At 45.6% G+C, this 13,507-nt stretch overlaps 1 protein-coding gene across 5 annotated transcripts in view; it reads right to left on the bottom strand.

The window, feature by feature from the left end:
• Positions 1-12,155, bottom strand: part of SEMA6A (semaphorin 6A) — a 220,669-nt gene extending 208,514 nt beyond the window's left edge. For 4 of the 5 annotated variants that reach the window (XM_042450269.1, XM_042450271.1, XM_042450273.1 and 1 more), the window contains exon 1: positions 11,377-12,154. The gene's annotated coding sequence lies outside the window, so the exon portion shown is untranslated. Of the gene's footprint in view, positions 1-11,376 lie in introns of all 5 variants that reach the window. The other variant, XM_042450270.1, reaches the window with a different exon arrangement.
• Positions 12,156-13,507: the final 1,352 nt, after the last annotated feature.

Genomic DNA, 13,507 nt, shown 5'->3' with positions numbered 1-13,507 from the left:
CCCCCATAAATATTTTGTTTACATCAAAGGCAGGTATAGAATCCATAGGACTACCTGGGCATAACTTTTAAGAAACATGAGCCAGCTGTCTCATCTTGGAGTCTTCCATGCAGGCAAAAGCAAAAAATGATTCTTTTGTGAATCTTCTCTGGACTTGTTAGGTATTTCAGCTATGAGAGTACAGTATAGCGAGAGTACAGTATTGAACTGATGGAGCCACTATATTCAGTGTGAATTCCAAGTATCTGCACTAAGATACTGTACATAGTAATAGCTGTTATTAATAATACTTTTAAAAGGAAAGGTCAGTACTGGTTGCATTGAGATACCACATGTCTTCCCTCTTGAGATGCAACAACTGGCATTTCTGTTAATACAGTGGTACCCCGGGATACGAAATACCCACGTTACGAAATTTCCGGGATACGAAAAAATCCCATAGGAAATAACTGTTCCCGGTTACGAAGGTTATTTCGGCTTACGAAGAAAATTTTGGTGCTTTTCGGCGCTATTTCACATGAAATCGCGGCTTTTCCCCATTAGCGCCTATGGGTTTTCGGCTTGCGAAGGCTTTTCGGGTTACGAAAGCGGCGGCGGAACGAATTAATTTTGTAACCCGAGGTACCACTGTAGGTGGCTTATCTTTTTCCATCTCTACTTCAGCCTGTATAGATACACTATACACTATAATACAGATATACTATAAGATGTTGTTTTAATTGCCTAGTTGCACAAAACGGAAATAATAGTATTTCATATAATGAACTTTTTGTGTGTGTGCTGATAATGTTCCATGTGAAAGTATTTAAGATTTCAAGAAAATCAAGCTGTCCAGGTATTTCTGAACAAAAAAAAGTAATGTGTGTCTGTATGACAGTGTTTTCAATATGCTTAATATAACTGTTGGTTAAACCTTAGCTTCATTCCAATGCTAGTTATAAACACAGAATACTTGGAAACTTCAGTTTTGGTCATCTGTTCCATGCATTTGCTGATTTGGTAGGGGCGGACAGTGAGGTTTTGTTTTATTTTTTACTGTATCACTTTCCTCCAGTTCCTCCTGCGCTTCTTTATTTAACGCTAGCAGCTTTTAAGCTTCTTAACTGTCAAGACTAGCAGACAGCTTCTGTATAAATATATTTACAATGTACTATTCTTTGGCAGTCTGAATATTTCAAATGTTTCATTTCACCACTGTTTTTCCCCCAGTTTTCTACAGCATGTTTCAAAATTTAGGACAACATTTAATGGTCTTGTTGTCACTGAGGTGGTAAATCTGTTTCGGGGCTTCAGGGCTGTTTCTGCTTCTGTGGTGGAAGATGCCGAATGCTTACCCATAGAAGGGGGGAAGGGGGGGATTTATTCATACAAGTTTGCATCTGTGCAGTCTGGTGACTAAGGGCTTGGACAGATCGGCACTTTGTGCTGGCTTGGGCCCGAAGTAGGATTGTGTGAGGGCTGTGTGTTTATATGCTCAGAAACCCTACCACATGCCCTGGGCATCATCTTGGTGCGCGCCTGTACCGACGGTGCACACCATGATGAGGTTGCTCATGCACAGCACCTAAATGGCGCTGCACATGAGGGACATCATAAGGGTATGCCACTGCCCTTATGGCACCCCTGTAGTGCCAGAAAAAGAAGCCCCTCTTTGGGGCTTCTTTTCCAGTAGGTTAGGGGCATGGCAAGCGACTGCCACATCCCCAACCCAGCCTTTTCAGGGGGTGGCATAGAGCCACCCCTAACGGGCTGTTTGTATAACCCCTGGGTTCAGACACAGACTTTCTACCTTTCTACCTTAGGAAGAGCAAGGTCAATGGTGTAAATTGTGATAAGATTATAACTGTACACTCCTTTTGAAACCAAACTTGGCTTAAAGATGAAATAAAGGTAGAATCATAGAATCATAGAGTTGGAAAAGACCGCAAGGGCCATCCACTCCAACCCCTTGCCATGCAGGAAATCTCAATCCAAGCATCCCCGACAGATGGCCATCCAGCCTCTGCTTAAAGACCTCCAAAGAAGGAGACTCCACTACACTCTGAGGGAGTGTGTTCCACTGTCGAACAACTCTTATTGTCAGGAAGTTCCTCCCAATGTTGAGGTGGAATCTCTTTTCCTGTAGCTTGCATCCACTGCTCCGGGTCCTAGTCTCTGGAGCAGCAAAAAACAAGCTAGCTCCCTTCTCAATATGACAGGTATTCCCCCTTGACAAGGTTGCCAAGTCATGTCCAACCATAGGGGGCGGTGCTCATCTCTGTTACTAAGCTGAAGAGCCCACATTGTCAGAGCCTGTTCTGTGATCATGTGGCCAGCGTGACTGCACAGAATGTTGTTTTCCTTCCCACTGGAGTGGTACCTATTTATCTACTTGAATTTGCATGCTTTTGAACTGCTAGGTTGAGAGAAGCTGGGACTAGTGACAGGAGCTCACCTCATCACGTGACATCTGGACCACAAACTGCCAACCTGCTAATCTTGCAATCAACAGAGTCAGTGTCTTAACCACTTGAGCCACCACATACCTAAAGATGGAATATAAATATAACAAAGAATGATCACACTACAAGTTTTCTAGTACACTGCAGGTAATTCAGCAGGGAGCATTCTGCTTTCTAAGTAGTTGGTACTAATAACTCACAGAAGTAGAACAGTATGTCATTGGGAAATGACATGCATTTCTAGGCAAGCAGATTTTTGCTTTAAAAAAAATCTAGTGGCAATTTTATTGTCATGAACATGTCTCTACCAATATAAGAATATTAGGCTGGCTGGGTTTTAGAGAACCACAATAAAATCAGATATGTTAATTCATGGTTCCAGGCCAAATTTCTGGTCAGATAATTAAGTACTGCTGACCTATCTTTCAGCACAATCTGCCAGAATTCTTGGATTTAAGCCAATGTAGTCCCACTGAAATTGACTGTACTAACTCAGCTTAAATCCAGCTATTTTAGCTTACTTTATGGAGACTAAGCTGACCTATAACTTGAGTAAATTTAGTTAGAAGGACAGTATCACTGACAGCAAATAATCACCCCATGAAATATTTGCCCAAAGGCAATTAGTAAGAACTAGCTACTTGGCCAACATTCTCTCCACTGTCTTTCTTAGCTACTGACATGCCCCCTTTTAGTCCTACACTTTTGTTCCTATGGCTGGCATAAAGATACAACAATGCAACCAAGGGTTTACCAAGCAATGTGCATTACTACAAGTCCAGGAATACCATAATATTGAGATGAATCAGTGCCAGAATGAGTGAGCTTGCCACAGTCAGCCACTATACAGTTTCCTAGACCTACAAACACAGTTAGGAAGAATGGTTGGGAATGGAAGCTTGGTAACATCTTTATGTTACAATGAAACTCTAAGCATGCTGAGGAATCAGGACAAACATGATTAAGTGCACACTGTAACATGAAGCGGCTACTAAACTTTCCTTCTCCTCATGAAGTTCCAATCTTACTGAGGTCATTAACATTTAGGGCTAGTAAATGTATTTGGATTGCAACCTGAGTGGCAAATTGTACAAAGAAAGGGCTCATGACTGTAATAGAGTACAAAAGTGGGGAACCGCCTCCCTAAACAGCATGGTTGAATTTCTGCCAACTCAAAAGTGAGATGATTATACCTGCCATTTTGAGGAACTGGAGAAGGGGCAAATAAACCCTACCATTTGGGGAAGGGGGTTTCAAGCAAAATTTGCCTAGTTTTTTTTTTAACCCAAAACATTAGTCCAGGGCAAAATTTGCCTTATTTTAAAAAAGATATTAATCCAGGGAATCTCAGGGTCTCAGTAGGCTGCAATATAGAGCTTGAAGATCAGATGCAACCCATAGGATGAATCTTCCACACCCTGATATAGTTCTTAAAAGTGCTGGACTGGGAATTTCCCCATCCCTGGCAGAGTGCTTAGAGGGTGGGCTGGACATTGGAAGATACAGCTTCAAATCCCCACTGAGCCATAAAGCTCACTGAGTGATCTTGGGCCAAGTCCTCTTTCTCAGTTTGACCTACCTAATGGGATTGTTGTAAGGATAATGTAAGGAGGAGGAGAGCAGTGAATGCTGTCTTCAGCTTTTTGGAGAAAAAGCAGGATACAAATGCAACCAATGAATTTTTTAAAGTGTTTATTTTGTGAGGTTAACTGAGTGTGGTGGAAACTACAATAAAATGTGTATGCCATTCATTGTTGAGTTCCATGTACAGATGTGAAAAATGGAATTAGAGGAGTGCTTAAGGGGGGGGGGGGACAAAGTGATGGGGAGAAAGGAAACACTGAAATAAAGTTCCATCAGGATTTGAATGCAGATGGCTATAAGTTTTAGGCTTATGAAACTGCTACCTGCTGTTCCTTGCCCTATGGGCTTTGTAGGCTGTGGCAGCAGCTGCCAACCTACACGCAGCTGCATTTCTTTGTTGGGTGACTTGATCACTGCATATCTCTTACCTATCTAACTGTGATGCTTTGAATGCAATTAGTTAATTACTGAAAGTACTTCATGATCCACCAACTGCAGACATTACAGAAGAAATTCTAGCTTCAGTCCGGTTTTGCTGAGATGGAGGAAATGTTGGGAAAATATGGGACAATATGCTAGATGCAAAGCTAGTGATGAGGAAGAGACAGAAGAGATGTTAGGGGAATACTTAATCCACAGTCTGGTGGACATGGTGGTGGATTTGCCCCATGTAAATCTCACAATTAACATGTCCACCTTTGTTAATATTTGTAGTAATGTAGGCTGGCTGCATAAAGTGTGCATAAAGTGTCCACCAACAGAATATTTTCTTCCCTTGTCTGTTCCAGCCCCTTAAGATGTTTTGCAGCTACAAGTGAGTCCTATGCTACATATTTTGAAAAGGCTACCAGTAATGATAATAGTTCATGCTGGAAATCATGGCTTCCATTTTTTTTGGGAAGTGATGAAACCATTATGTTCTGAGTTAAAGGAAATTTTAATCTGCTCTGGTCCATATAGGCACACTCTCCACCATAGAAAGCATCTATTAATTAATTAATTAATTAATTAATTACCTTTATATTCTGCCTTTCTTCCAATGAGCTCAAAATGGCATACATCATTCTCCAACCACCCAGCCGCTTCACACACTTTTATCCTCCCAAGTTCCCTGCAAAGTAGGCCAGGCTGAGATAGAATGACTGGCTCAAGACGTAATGATGTGGCTCAGTTGGGATTGGAACTTGGATCTCCCAAATTTCAATCCAATATTTCAACCATTACACCATATTGTTCCTCACTGTATCTTCTGGACAGCTATATCAGATGCTCCTATCTGTCTGAGATTATATTCTGTAGGTTATACATGGTAATGTTTAAAACAGCCTTGATTGATTTTAATTGATCAGAGTGTTACTTTTCCATTGCATTACAGCCGGGTCAGAATACTCAGAATCATCAATAAACTGTCAGTGTTTGTTACGTATTATGAACTCTTTTAGCTCATAGTGTCTTAATTATCAGTTAACATTCATTTGTTGCATTTGAATCCTACTTTTTTCTCCAACCACTTGCTCTAACAACTTATTCTTAAAGGCTTGTTATGTTTTCTTTTTTAAAAAATCCAAATTGCCTCAATGACTTCACTGAAACTACTCTGCCAGATAATCCCTCCTGTTTTAGGCTCTGAAAAATAAAGCCATTCACTAATTATGCTATACAGAAAAGAGTGAGCAAAGGTTTCACTTGTGTTGTTGTGTTGCTGTCTTTTCCTCCTGTCCCTACTTCTGTATAATTTGCCAGAATTTAAAATATTATGAAGCACTTGACATCCTCATGTTTTACTATGGTTGGTCTTTAACCCTGCATGATAATGAGTGATAAGACTTTTACTACACACTAAACATTCCTCTAGATAGCACAACAAAGAGACAGGATGCAATACGTGTGTTAGAAGAGGTCAACTTAATCCCTTTTATGTCCTCTACTGCTGTAAACCATGGTAACTCCTTTCATATATATTTATGTGTGATTCTTTTTATACTTGTTGAGGTGACATTTCCCTTTTCCTTTTGCAAACAAGCAAACAAGTTTATAACTGCCCACTTCCTTTTAATGAGTGCAATTCTATTTTGATCCTTCACATGTCATTAATTTCTTTTCTCTCTCTCTTTTTTAAATCAGCAAAGGCAGGTTTTTGCCTTGAAGCCCTGATGCCCCCTTTCCCAAACTTCAGCAATGACAACTGCTTGACTACTCAGACTGCAACATGTGAAAAGAGGCTAGAGCTAGCATTTTCTTTTGTTACCATTAAGTAGCTGGGAATGTTAACTACATATGTTCTTTATCTATCTGAGTGCCCAGTTACTTCCTTTCAAGAACATTGGCTTAGCACATGAAGTATATTTTTTTAATCATGGAGGGAAGCAATATGATGTTAACTAATGGAAAATATGGGGAACATATGTGGACAAGGGATATTTTTTTATTCATAGTTCTGATCTTCTTTTTGACTTTTTTTTATAACACAAGTGAACAAGCCATATACCACTATCCTGATTCCCTGGTGTCTTAGAAGTGTGTGTGCGTGCACATTCACATTGCCTGTCGACTTATGGTAACCTCATGATTTTCATAGAGTTTTCTTAGGCAAGGGATATTCAGAGGTGGTTTTGCCTGTTCCTTCCTCTGAAATATAGCCTATAACACCTGGTATTCATTGCTGGTCTGTTTAGCTCCCCCTTATGTCCAACCAAGACTAAAGTCAGTTGATTCTCCTGAGTAAGAAGGAAGTACTGAGGGTCATTATTTTGTGTCTTGTTTACGATATCCTATGTCTGATTGTTTGTTTTTTTAGGTTTATCACATTTGAATTGGATCATTTCAACCGAAGAAAAAATGATGAGTATAGAAGTATCCTTGTGATACACTCTCAGTTATGTGGAATTATATACTTATTATCTGCACACATGGTTAAAATCTTGTTAAAGGCTTCATTAGGTAAGATTATCCTGTTTCCTGCTGCTTTCCCAAATAGCATGTAGAGACATTTAAACATTTTACCTAAATCAAGTTCTCTGTTTCTTTGTTTGTTCTGAGAGCTGCAGATTAGGATATCATGAGTTATCCCATAATCTTTTGTAAAATTTCCTTGTACCCACTGAACTTTTTCTAGTAAAAGCTTTATTATTTTATTCCTCAGCAAAGCAGTTATTCCCAGGAGTATGGACTGAGGAACTGACTGAAGAAAAAGAGCATATTCTAATAATTCTTGGATTTTTTTTTTGGTGTTACAGAGGCAGAATATAAAGACAACATTGCATTTTGCAAAGTCAAATAATAACACTAAGCAGGAGGATAATAGATGGAGACAAGATTCTGCTATTTTTATTTAATATTCGGTTAACAATTAACCCTGACCTGGGTCAGTGATTCTGCTGGTGACTTCTGTTTCAGAGTACTGTAGTTGCTTGGTGCCTGCACGCTGTATTAGAGATGTACTTATAATGAACTCCATTATGTTCTTGAGGGATGTGGGCGACCAAATATTGGACCCTTTCAAACAAGATGAAACTTTGACACGTTGTTATTTTAGCAGTTAATGCACTTCAGCAGGCATACATTTCCACTCAACATCTTTGCAAAGGAAACAGTGAAAGTCTGCTTTCCCCCAAAGAAATGGGAACGCACATATAAAAATAGGTGTAAGGGGTGGGGGGAATCCCCTAATTGCTAAAATACAATAGAAGTTGCACAACAATGCCAGTGATAGAAACTCTTTGGTCCTGCACAACTAGATCGATAGATGACAACCCCCTCCTTTTCTCTTTGTTGAAACTGCTGGAAAATCCAAAGAGGCTGTGGTACTTTTTACATTTTGCTTTTATCTTGCTTTCAACTGCCACATCCAAGCAGATTTTCACTTTCCATGAAACTTTTAGATAATGAAATAATGTATGGACAATCTCTGCAGACACGTTCTCTACCCCAGCCAAGAAAACTTAAAACTTTTCCGAAATGCTTTCTGAACAGGACCCTCAAGTCTGGAGCTAGACTCTTCCCCTTAGATTACATTTGTGAGGTTGCTGTGAGTTCTGTTGTGATGAATGCTCCAAGAAAAACAGTGATCAGTCAGCGATTCTCAGAAACTCCCCCTCAACCCCCACAAATGTATTCCCCTGAGCTGCCTCAATTCTGCTCCACTTCTCCAACAAACCAGCAGGCAGGGGGAAACAACACACTGGGATGTGTAGGCTCCCACTTGCACTCATGCAAATTCACAGCCAGAGCACTCAATACACATTACTCTCAACTGAGAGCTTTTCCTCCTCATGTGCCACCCAGCACACACACACACACACACAACCTCTCCTGATGGCACCATCTTCAGCCACCAGCAGCATCTATTACCTCTACCGCCTGATTCAGGAATGGCTTCAGATATTAGGTGACGTGACTGACAGAAACCCCTCTAACCTCTATTATTATCAATTATTATCATTATTCCAGAAAAGTTTGCATAGAAAAACTTAAAGGTTTTCCCCAAACAGTTCCTTCTTTTCCAAAGAGCACAGAACTTCTATTACACCCCCCCCTCCCCAGTGTTTGGTTATTTCCCTCCATCCAGCCTGCGGTTTTAAGGAGGTTTGAGGGGAACAAAAACTCCATTGTGCGATCCAGCCTTAGGATTGTCTTGGACAAACACAGCAGCAGTTCCCTTCGGGGCTCAAGGAGCGTGTTAAGAGAGAGCAACTGTATGTACACTAAAACGATTTGAGGAAGCAGTACTTCATCTCTAAAACTAGAAGCACGGGGGGGGGGGGGGGCTTCAGACTTGCATTAAGGGGGAAATATCTTTCTACCCTCCCATCCTCATCCCAAATCCCATCTGTAGGAGTTGGTGGTGTTATCTCCAGCTGCTGAAGAAAACTCACTCTACATATGCTCAGAGCACCTTTACAACTACTGTACTTCACATGGCTATCCAGAGTCACGGTGATGCACTGAAAAAAACATGTTTTGATTTTACTTTTATCTTTATTCTACCTGACTTGAGATTCAAGCTTTGGGTCACCGAACACAGGGTAGTATCGGGACAAGTTCATGTACACATATACACACACTCTACTTGAGTAGATTATATTGACACAACTGAACAATGAGCTTTCCTAGACAAAAGGCATCTGGACACTGGGCAAATGCATCTCAGGGAGGAGACTTAAGCCTAGGAAAGCTCGTGCTGCCAACTTTTTTCTTTAGTTAGTCTCAAAGGGGTGCTACAAGATCTCTCTGCACACTGATTCTATAGACTAACACAGCTATATCTTTGAATTCTATCAAGGAGATAACATGTTTGACTCGTTCATCCAGCGTCCTTGTACTGGCTGATACTCTAACGTCAACCTGAGAGCACAGAAAATAAACAAAGGAGTCCATCAGGAGCAAGCTCTGCCAAGGGCCCCTCTGGGATGGGCCCCCTTCCCCTGTCTGGAGACACTTCTCCCTATACAATTGCTTGAATTAAAAAACAACACCCCAAATATTTCATCAATCGAGTACAAATCCCATCTCCAGTTCCAAACACAAGCCCTCTTTTGATACACACATCCACACAAGAGTCACTTCCATCAGTTAAGGGCCACTTTTATCTTTTTCGTTCTTCTTTCTCGAGGGTTGACTTCTGCTCTTTCGACCCCGTTCCTTTGGCACTGTGAAGGCAATCCTTACCCACAAACACACCATCCATATCACAATACAGCTGTTACCTGGACTGGAGCGCTGCCTGCCCCTCTCTCCTGGAGCTTCCCTCCCTCCCTCTCCCGCCCAAAGGAAAAGAGAGAGCCCACCTTGGACCACACCTCCTCCTCCTCCTCCAAAGTTACCCACCAACCAGACTGCTCCCTTCGTTCTCCTTCTCCTCAGCCGCGGAGAGTCCCCTTCACTTGGGGGTCAGTCCAAGCCACCAGGAAGCCGGCCTTGGCCCTGGAGAGACACTCTTTTGGCTGGAGGGGGTCCTCTGAGTGTCACCCTAGGGCCAAGCCCGGCTTCCTGGTGGCTTGGACTGACCTCAAGTGAGGGGACAAAGTGGCTCTGGGAAGCTGAAGAGAAAGGCAGCGAAGAGGGTAGCGCCTGGTGCCATATATATGTCCTCTCTGGGCGGGAAAGGCGACCTCATTCACTCCTTCTTTCAACCCTGGCTTCAATAAAGGGGGGGGTTCCTCAGTTCTGAGCGTGCCCCTCTTCTCCCTCAAGAGAAAGGCGGCGAGGCCAATCCCCAAAGCCCCGGCCCCTCCCTTCTCCAGAGGCACTGAAGCAGCCCCCCCCATACCCTCCCCTCCAGGAGCCCTTCCCGCCCTCTTTCTCTTCGCGGGGGGAGGGGGCAACAACGGGGGAGCTTGCGTCAACCCTCCGTCCCCAACCTTGCAAACAAAGCCAGAAAGAGAGAGGGGCGGCGGCGGAGCAGAGCCACTGAGGCACACATATAATACACACCCAGAGAGAGAGAGAGGCACACATACACACACACACACACACAACGGGGTGGGCGCACCAGGCTGAGACCAGGAAGGGAGGCGAGGGGACAGTCGGGGGGGGGGGGCTTGGACACCTCCCTCCCTCCCTTCCTCTTTCTTTCCTTCCTTCTCTCAGACCAAAGTGGTCCCCTTCCTTCCCCTTCAGGCGAGGAGGACCCAGCCAGGCAGAGCCCCCTTTCGCTGCCCCACTTCCTCGCCGCCTCTCTCTTCCCCTCCGTCGCCCTCGCACATTGTCTGGGAAACAAAGGCTCCACGCCCATCCTCCTCGCCCCCCCAAGGAAGCTGCCTCGAGGGGAGAGAAAGCCCAGCCCGGAGCCCCCCAACCAAGGCGCTTGGTCTCCCGGAGCTGCCCGGGAAAAGGAGGGCAGGGGCTGGGCGAAGGCGTCCCCCTCAGAGTGCCAAACCGGAGGACAGCGGAGAAGAGGCGGCGGCGGCGGGAAGAGAGGGAGCAGCATCCCGGCGCTGCTTCCAGCCAAACAAGCTAAACAGACCAACAAACCAGCCCCCTTCATCAGTGATCGCTTTCCTGGCCCAAATCTCTTCTGCCTTCCCTTTGGCCACGGGGGGGGGGGTTGTAGTTGTTAAATGGCCAACACAGACAGCTCCCCCGGGATTGTTTGCCGTAAGCGAAAGAGACACACAGAGAGACACCCAATCTGGGTACCAAGGAGGGGAAAGGAAGGCTTTTCCTCCTCAGCCACAAATAAGGATAATAACAATCAAGTCTCCCCAAGCGGTGGCTCTTCCCCTGGCCCCGTCCCGAGGACCTCGCCGGGCCCCTTCTTTCCTTCTTTCTTTCCCGAACAATGCCTCCCTTTCTCGCTCTCCTTCCCCGGCGGTACCCCGAAGTCAAGGCAGCCCAGAGGGTCCCGTCTTACCTGGCCGGCGCCTGGAGCCGGGGCAGCCGCTGAAGAGGAGGGGGCTAGCGGATGGAGGGTCCCATTTAGTAATCCATTTCAGGGGGATGGCTCCGCGCAGCTCGAGCAGCCCCTCTGGCCTCCTCCCTCCTCACCATTCTTCGGAGGAACAGTCTTGCCAAGGGAGGGGAGGGGGAGGGGAGGGGGCGGCTGCAGAGGGAAGGAAGGGGCGGGAGGGGCTCAGGTTAATCTCTCGGCTGGTTCGGGCGCCTCATCTCCAAGGAGGAAGGAGGGACGGAAGGCAGAGCCAAGACGGGGCTCGAAGCGGAGAAGGCTCTTCTTGGGGGGCTTTCCCAAAAGTCCTCCCCGCGGTCGGGGAGCAACTCCTCCTCGGCTTTCACCCAAAGCAGAGTCCAGAAGGCAAGCGCCCTTCGCCCAAGCGCCGCGGAGCATTGAAGGGCTGCAGAGGAGGAGGAGGAGGAGGGCAGATGCGGACTTCCAACTCGCAGCCTCTCTCTCTCTCTCTCTGTTCTCCTGCTACTAGTCTCCTCCGTCCCAACTCTTCTGTCACTGGAAAGCAGCTTGGCTGGAGGCGGAGTCAAATCCCGGGCTGGATTCCGCGCAGACGGACCGGCCCCCAAGAAGAAGGCTGGCTCCCCCTCCCAGAGCCAGGACCCCCCCTCCCTCCCTCCCTCCAGGGCTGAGCAGGAAAGAGAGCCTTTGGGGGAGGAAGGGGGACAAGGCTATGGCCAGAGGGCCGCCCTGGCAAAGAGCTCCAGCCCTGGAGCCACCGAGAGAGAGAGAGAGAGAGAGAACTGATTAATTGGCCGCCCTCCTTTATCCCCCGACTCTGGGTCTATAGACCTGGATGGAACTGGAGAGGATTAGAAGGGAGGAGGGAGCGGGGAGAAGAGCAGGGACAGGGAGCCGGGCTCTGGCTAATTAGAGAGGAGGAAGAAGAGTTGGGTGGGAAGGGGAAGGGACACTGAGAAATGAGCTGCGAGGCACTCCTCGGTTGTCTTTGGAAGGGAAAAAGTTTCCAGGAAAGAAAAGTCTTTCGACGAGGCGAGAAGGCACAGGGCGGAAAGGAGAACCGAATGAGGCTGCATCCACACTGGAGAAATAACCCGTTTTGGCACCGCTTTAACTGTCAGGCTCAAGACTAGGGAATTCTGGGAGTCTGAGTCTCTTGTGGGCCGCTCTGGGCCCCACAACAAACTCCAACTCCCAGAATTCTATAGCCTTGAGCCAGACAGAGAGTTAAAGCGTTCTCAAACTGGATTATTTCTCCAGTGTGGCTACCAGCCCTGCGTTTTCTTAAGAAAACTGACCCATCCCAGCATTTTGGGATATGCAAAGTGTAGAGGGAGCAGATAAACAGATCTTCGTTTATCTCTCTCTCTCACACACATACTTTGTGTTGGCAAAACCACAACAATGCCTGTGTTTCAAACAACCGAGACCAGTCACCGCAACGAACGCAAAGCAAGCCCTTGGTCCGCTCTGGAAGACTTGCTCAAGTTGTGCATCAAACTTGCACGGATTTTTAGCCGAAATAAAGCATCGACTTGAAGATCTGTCGAATAGTTTGCGGAGAGAAACGGGGAGAGGTGTGTGTGTGTGTGTCCAATCCCCACGTGTTTCTGGCACCGAAAAGGAGGAGAGCGAATACAACGAGGAGGAGGAACAGAAGTGGCCAAAAGAGAGAAAGAAACTACGGGCAAAGTTTACAAGGGCGAAGATACCAAACCCTCCGGAGATCCTGATTAAGCTTCCTTTATTAACGACATTAATAAAAGAAGCTTAATAAGCTCTCCTTTATCAGCAAGGAAAAAAGCACAGCCCCGGAGTGTCCTTCCAGCCAGGGTGACCGGCTGCCCTGCCTGAGAAGGAGGACACTGCCCGGCAAGATGTTGGACATCCCAAAAGAAATGGACCAAAGCAAAGCTACACGCCCTCCTCTGAATGCATATCCGTGCTTTTATTAGTCCGGCTCAACAATGGAGGACCTTGGGGAAGTATCTCTTGGGCAGAAGGCGGGAATGGAGGACACGTCCGGGAAAGGAAGCCAATAGCCCAGTATCCCCATCCTCCGTTAAGGCAACGGCTTTGATCGCCTAAGTAGGGTCCAAGAGGGCTGACTTGGGGCTTC

Source organism: Sceloporus undulatus, chromosome 2 (assembly GCF_019175285.1).
Source record: "Sceloporus undulatus isolate JIND9_A2432 ecotype Alabama chromosome 2, SceUnd_v1.1, whole genome shotgun sequence".
Taxonomy (NCBI): Eukaryota; Metazoa; Chordata; class Lepidosauria; order Squamata; family Phrynosomatidae; genus Sceloporus; species Sceloporus undulatus.
The sequence above is the reverse complement of the archived record's forward strand: the minus strand, read 5'-3'. Positions and strand labels throughout refer to the sequence as shown.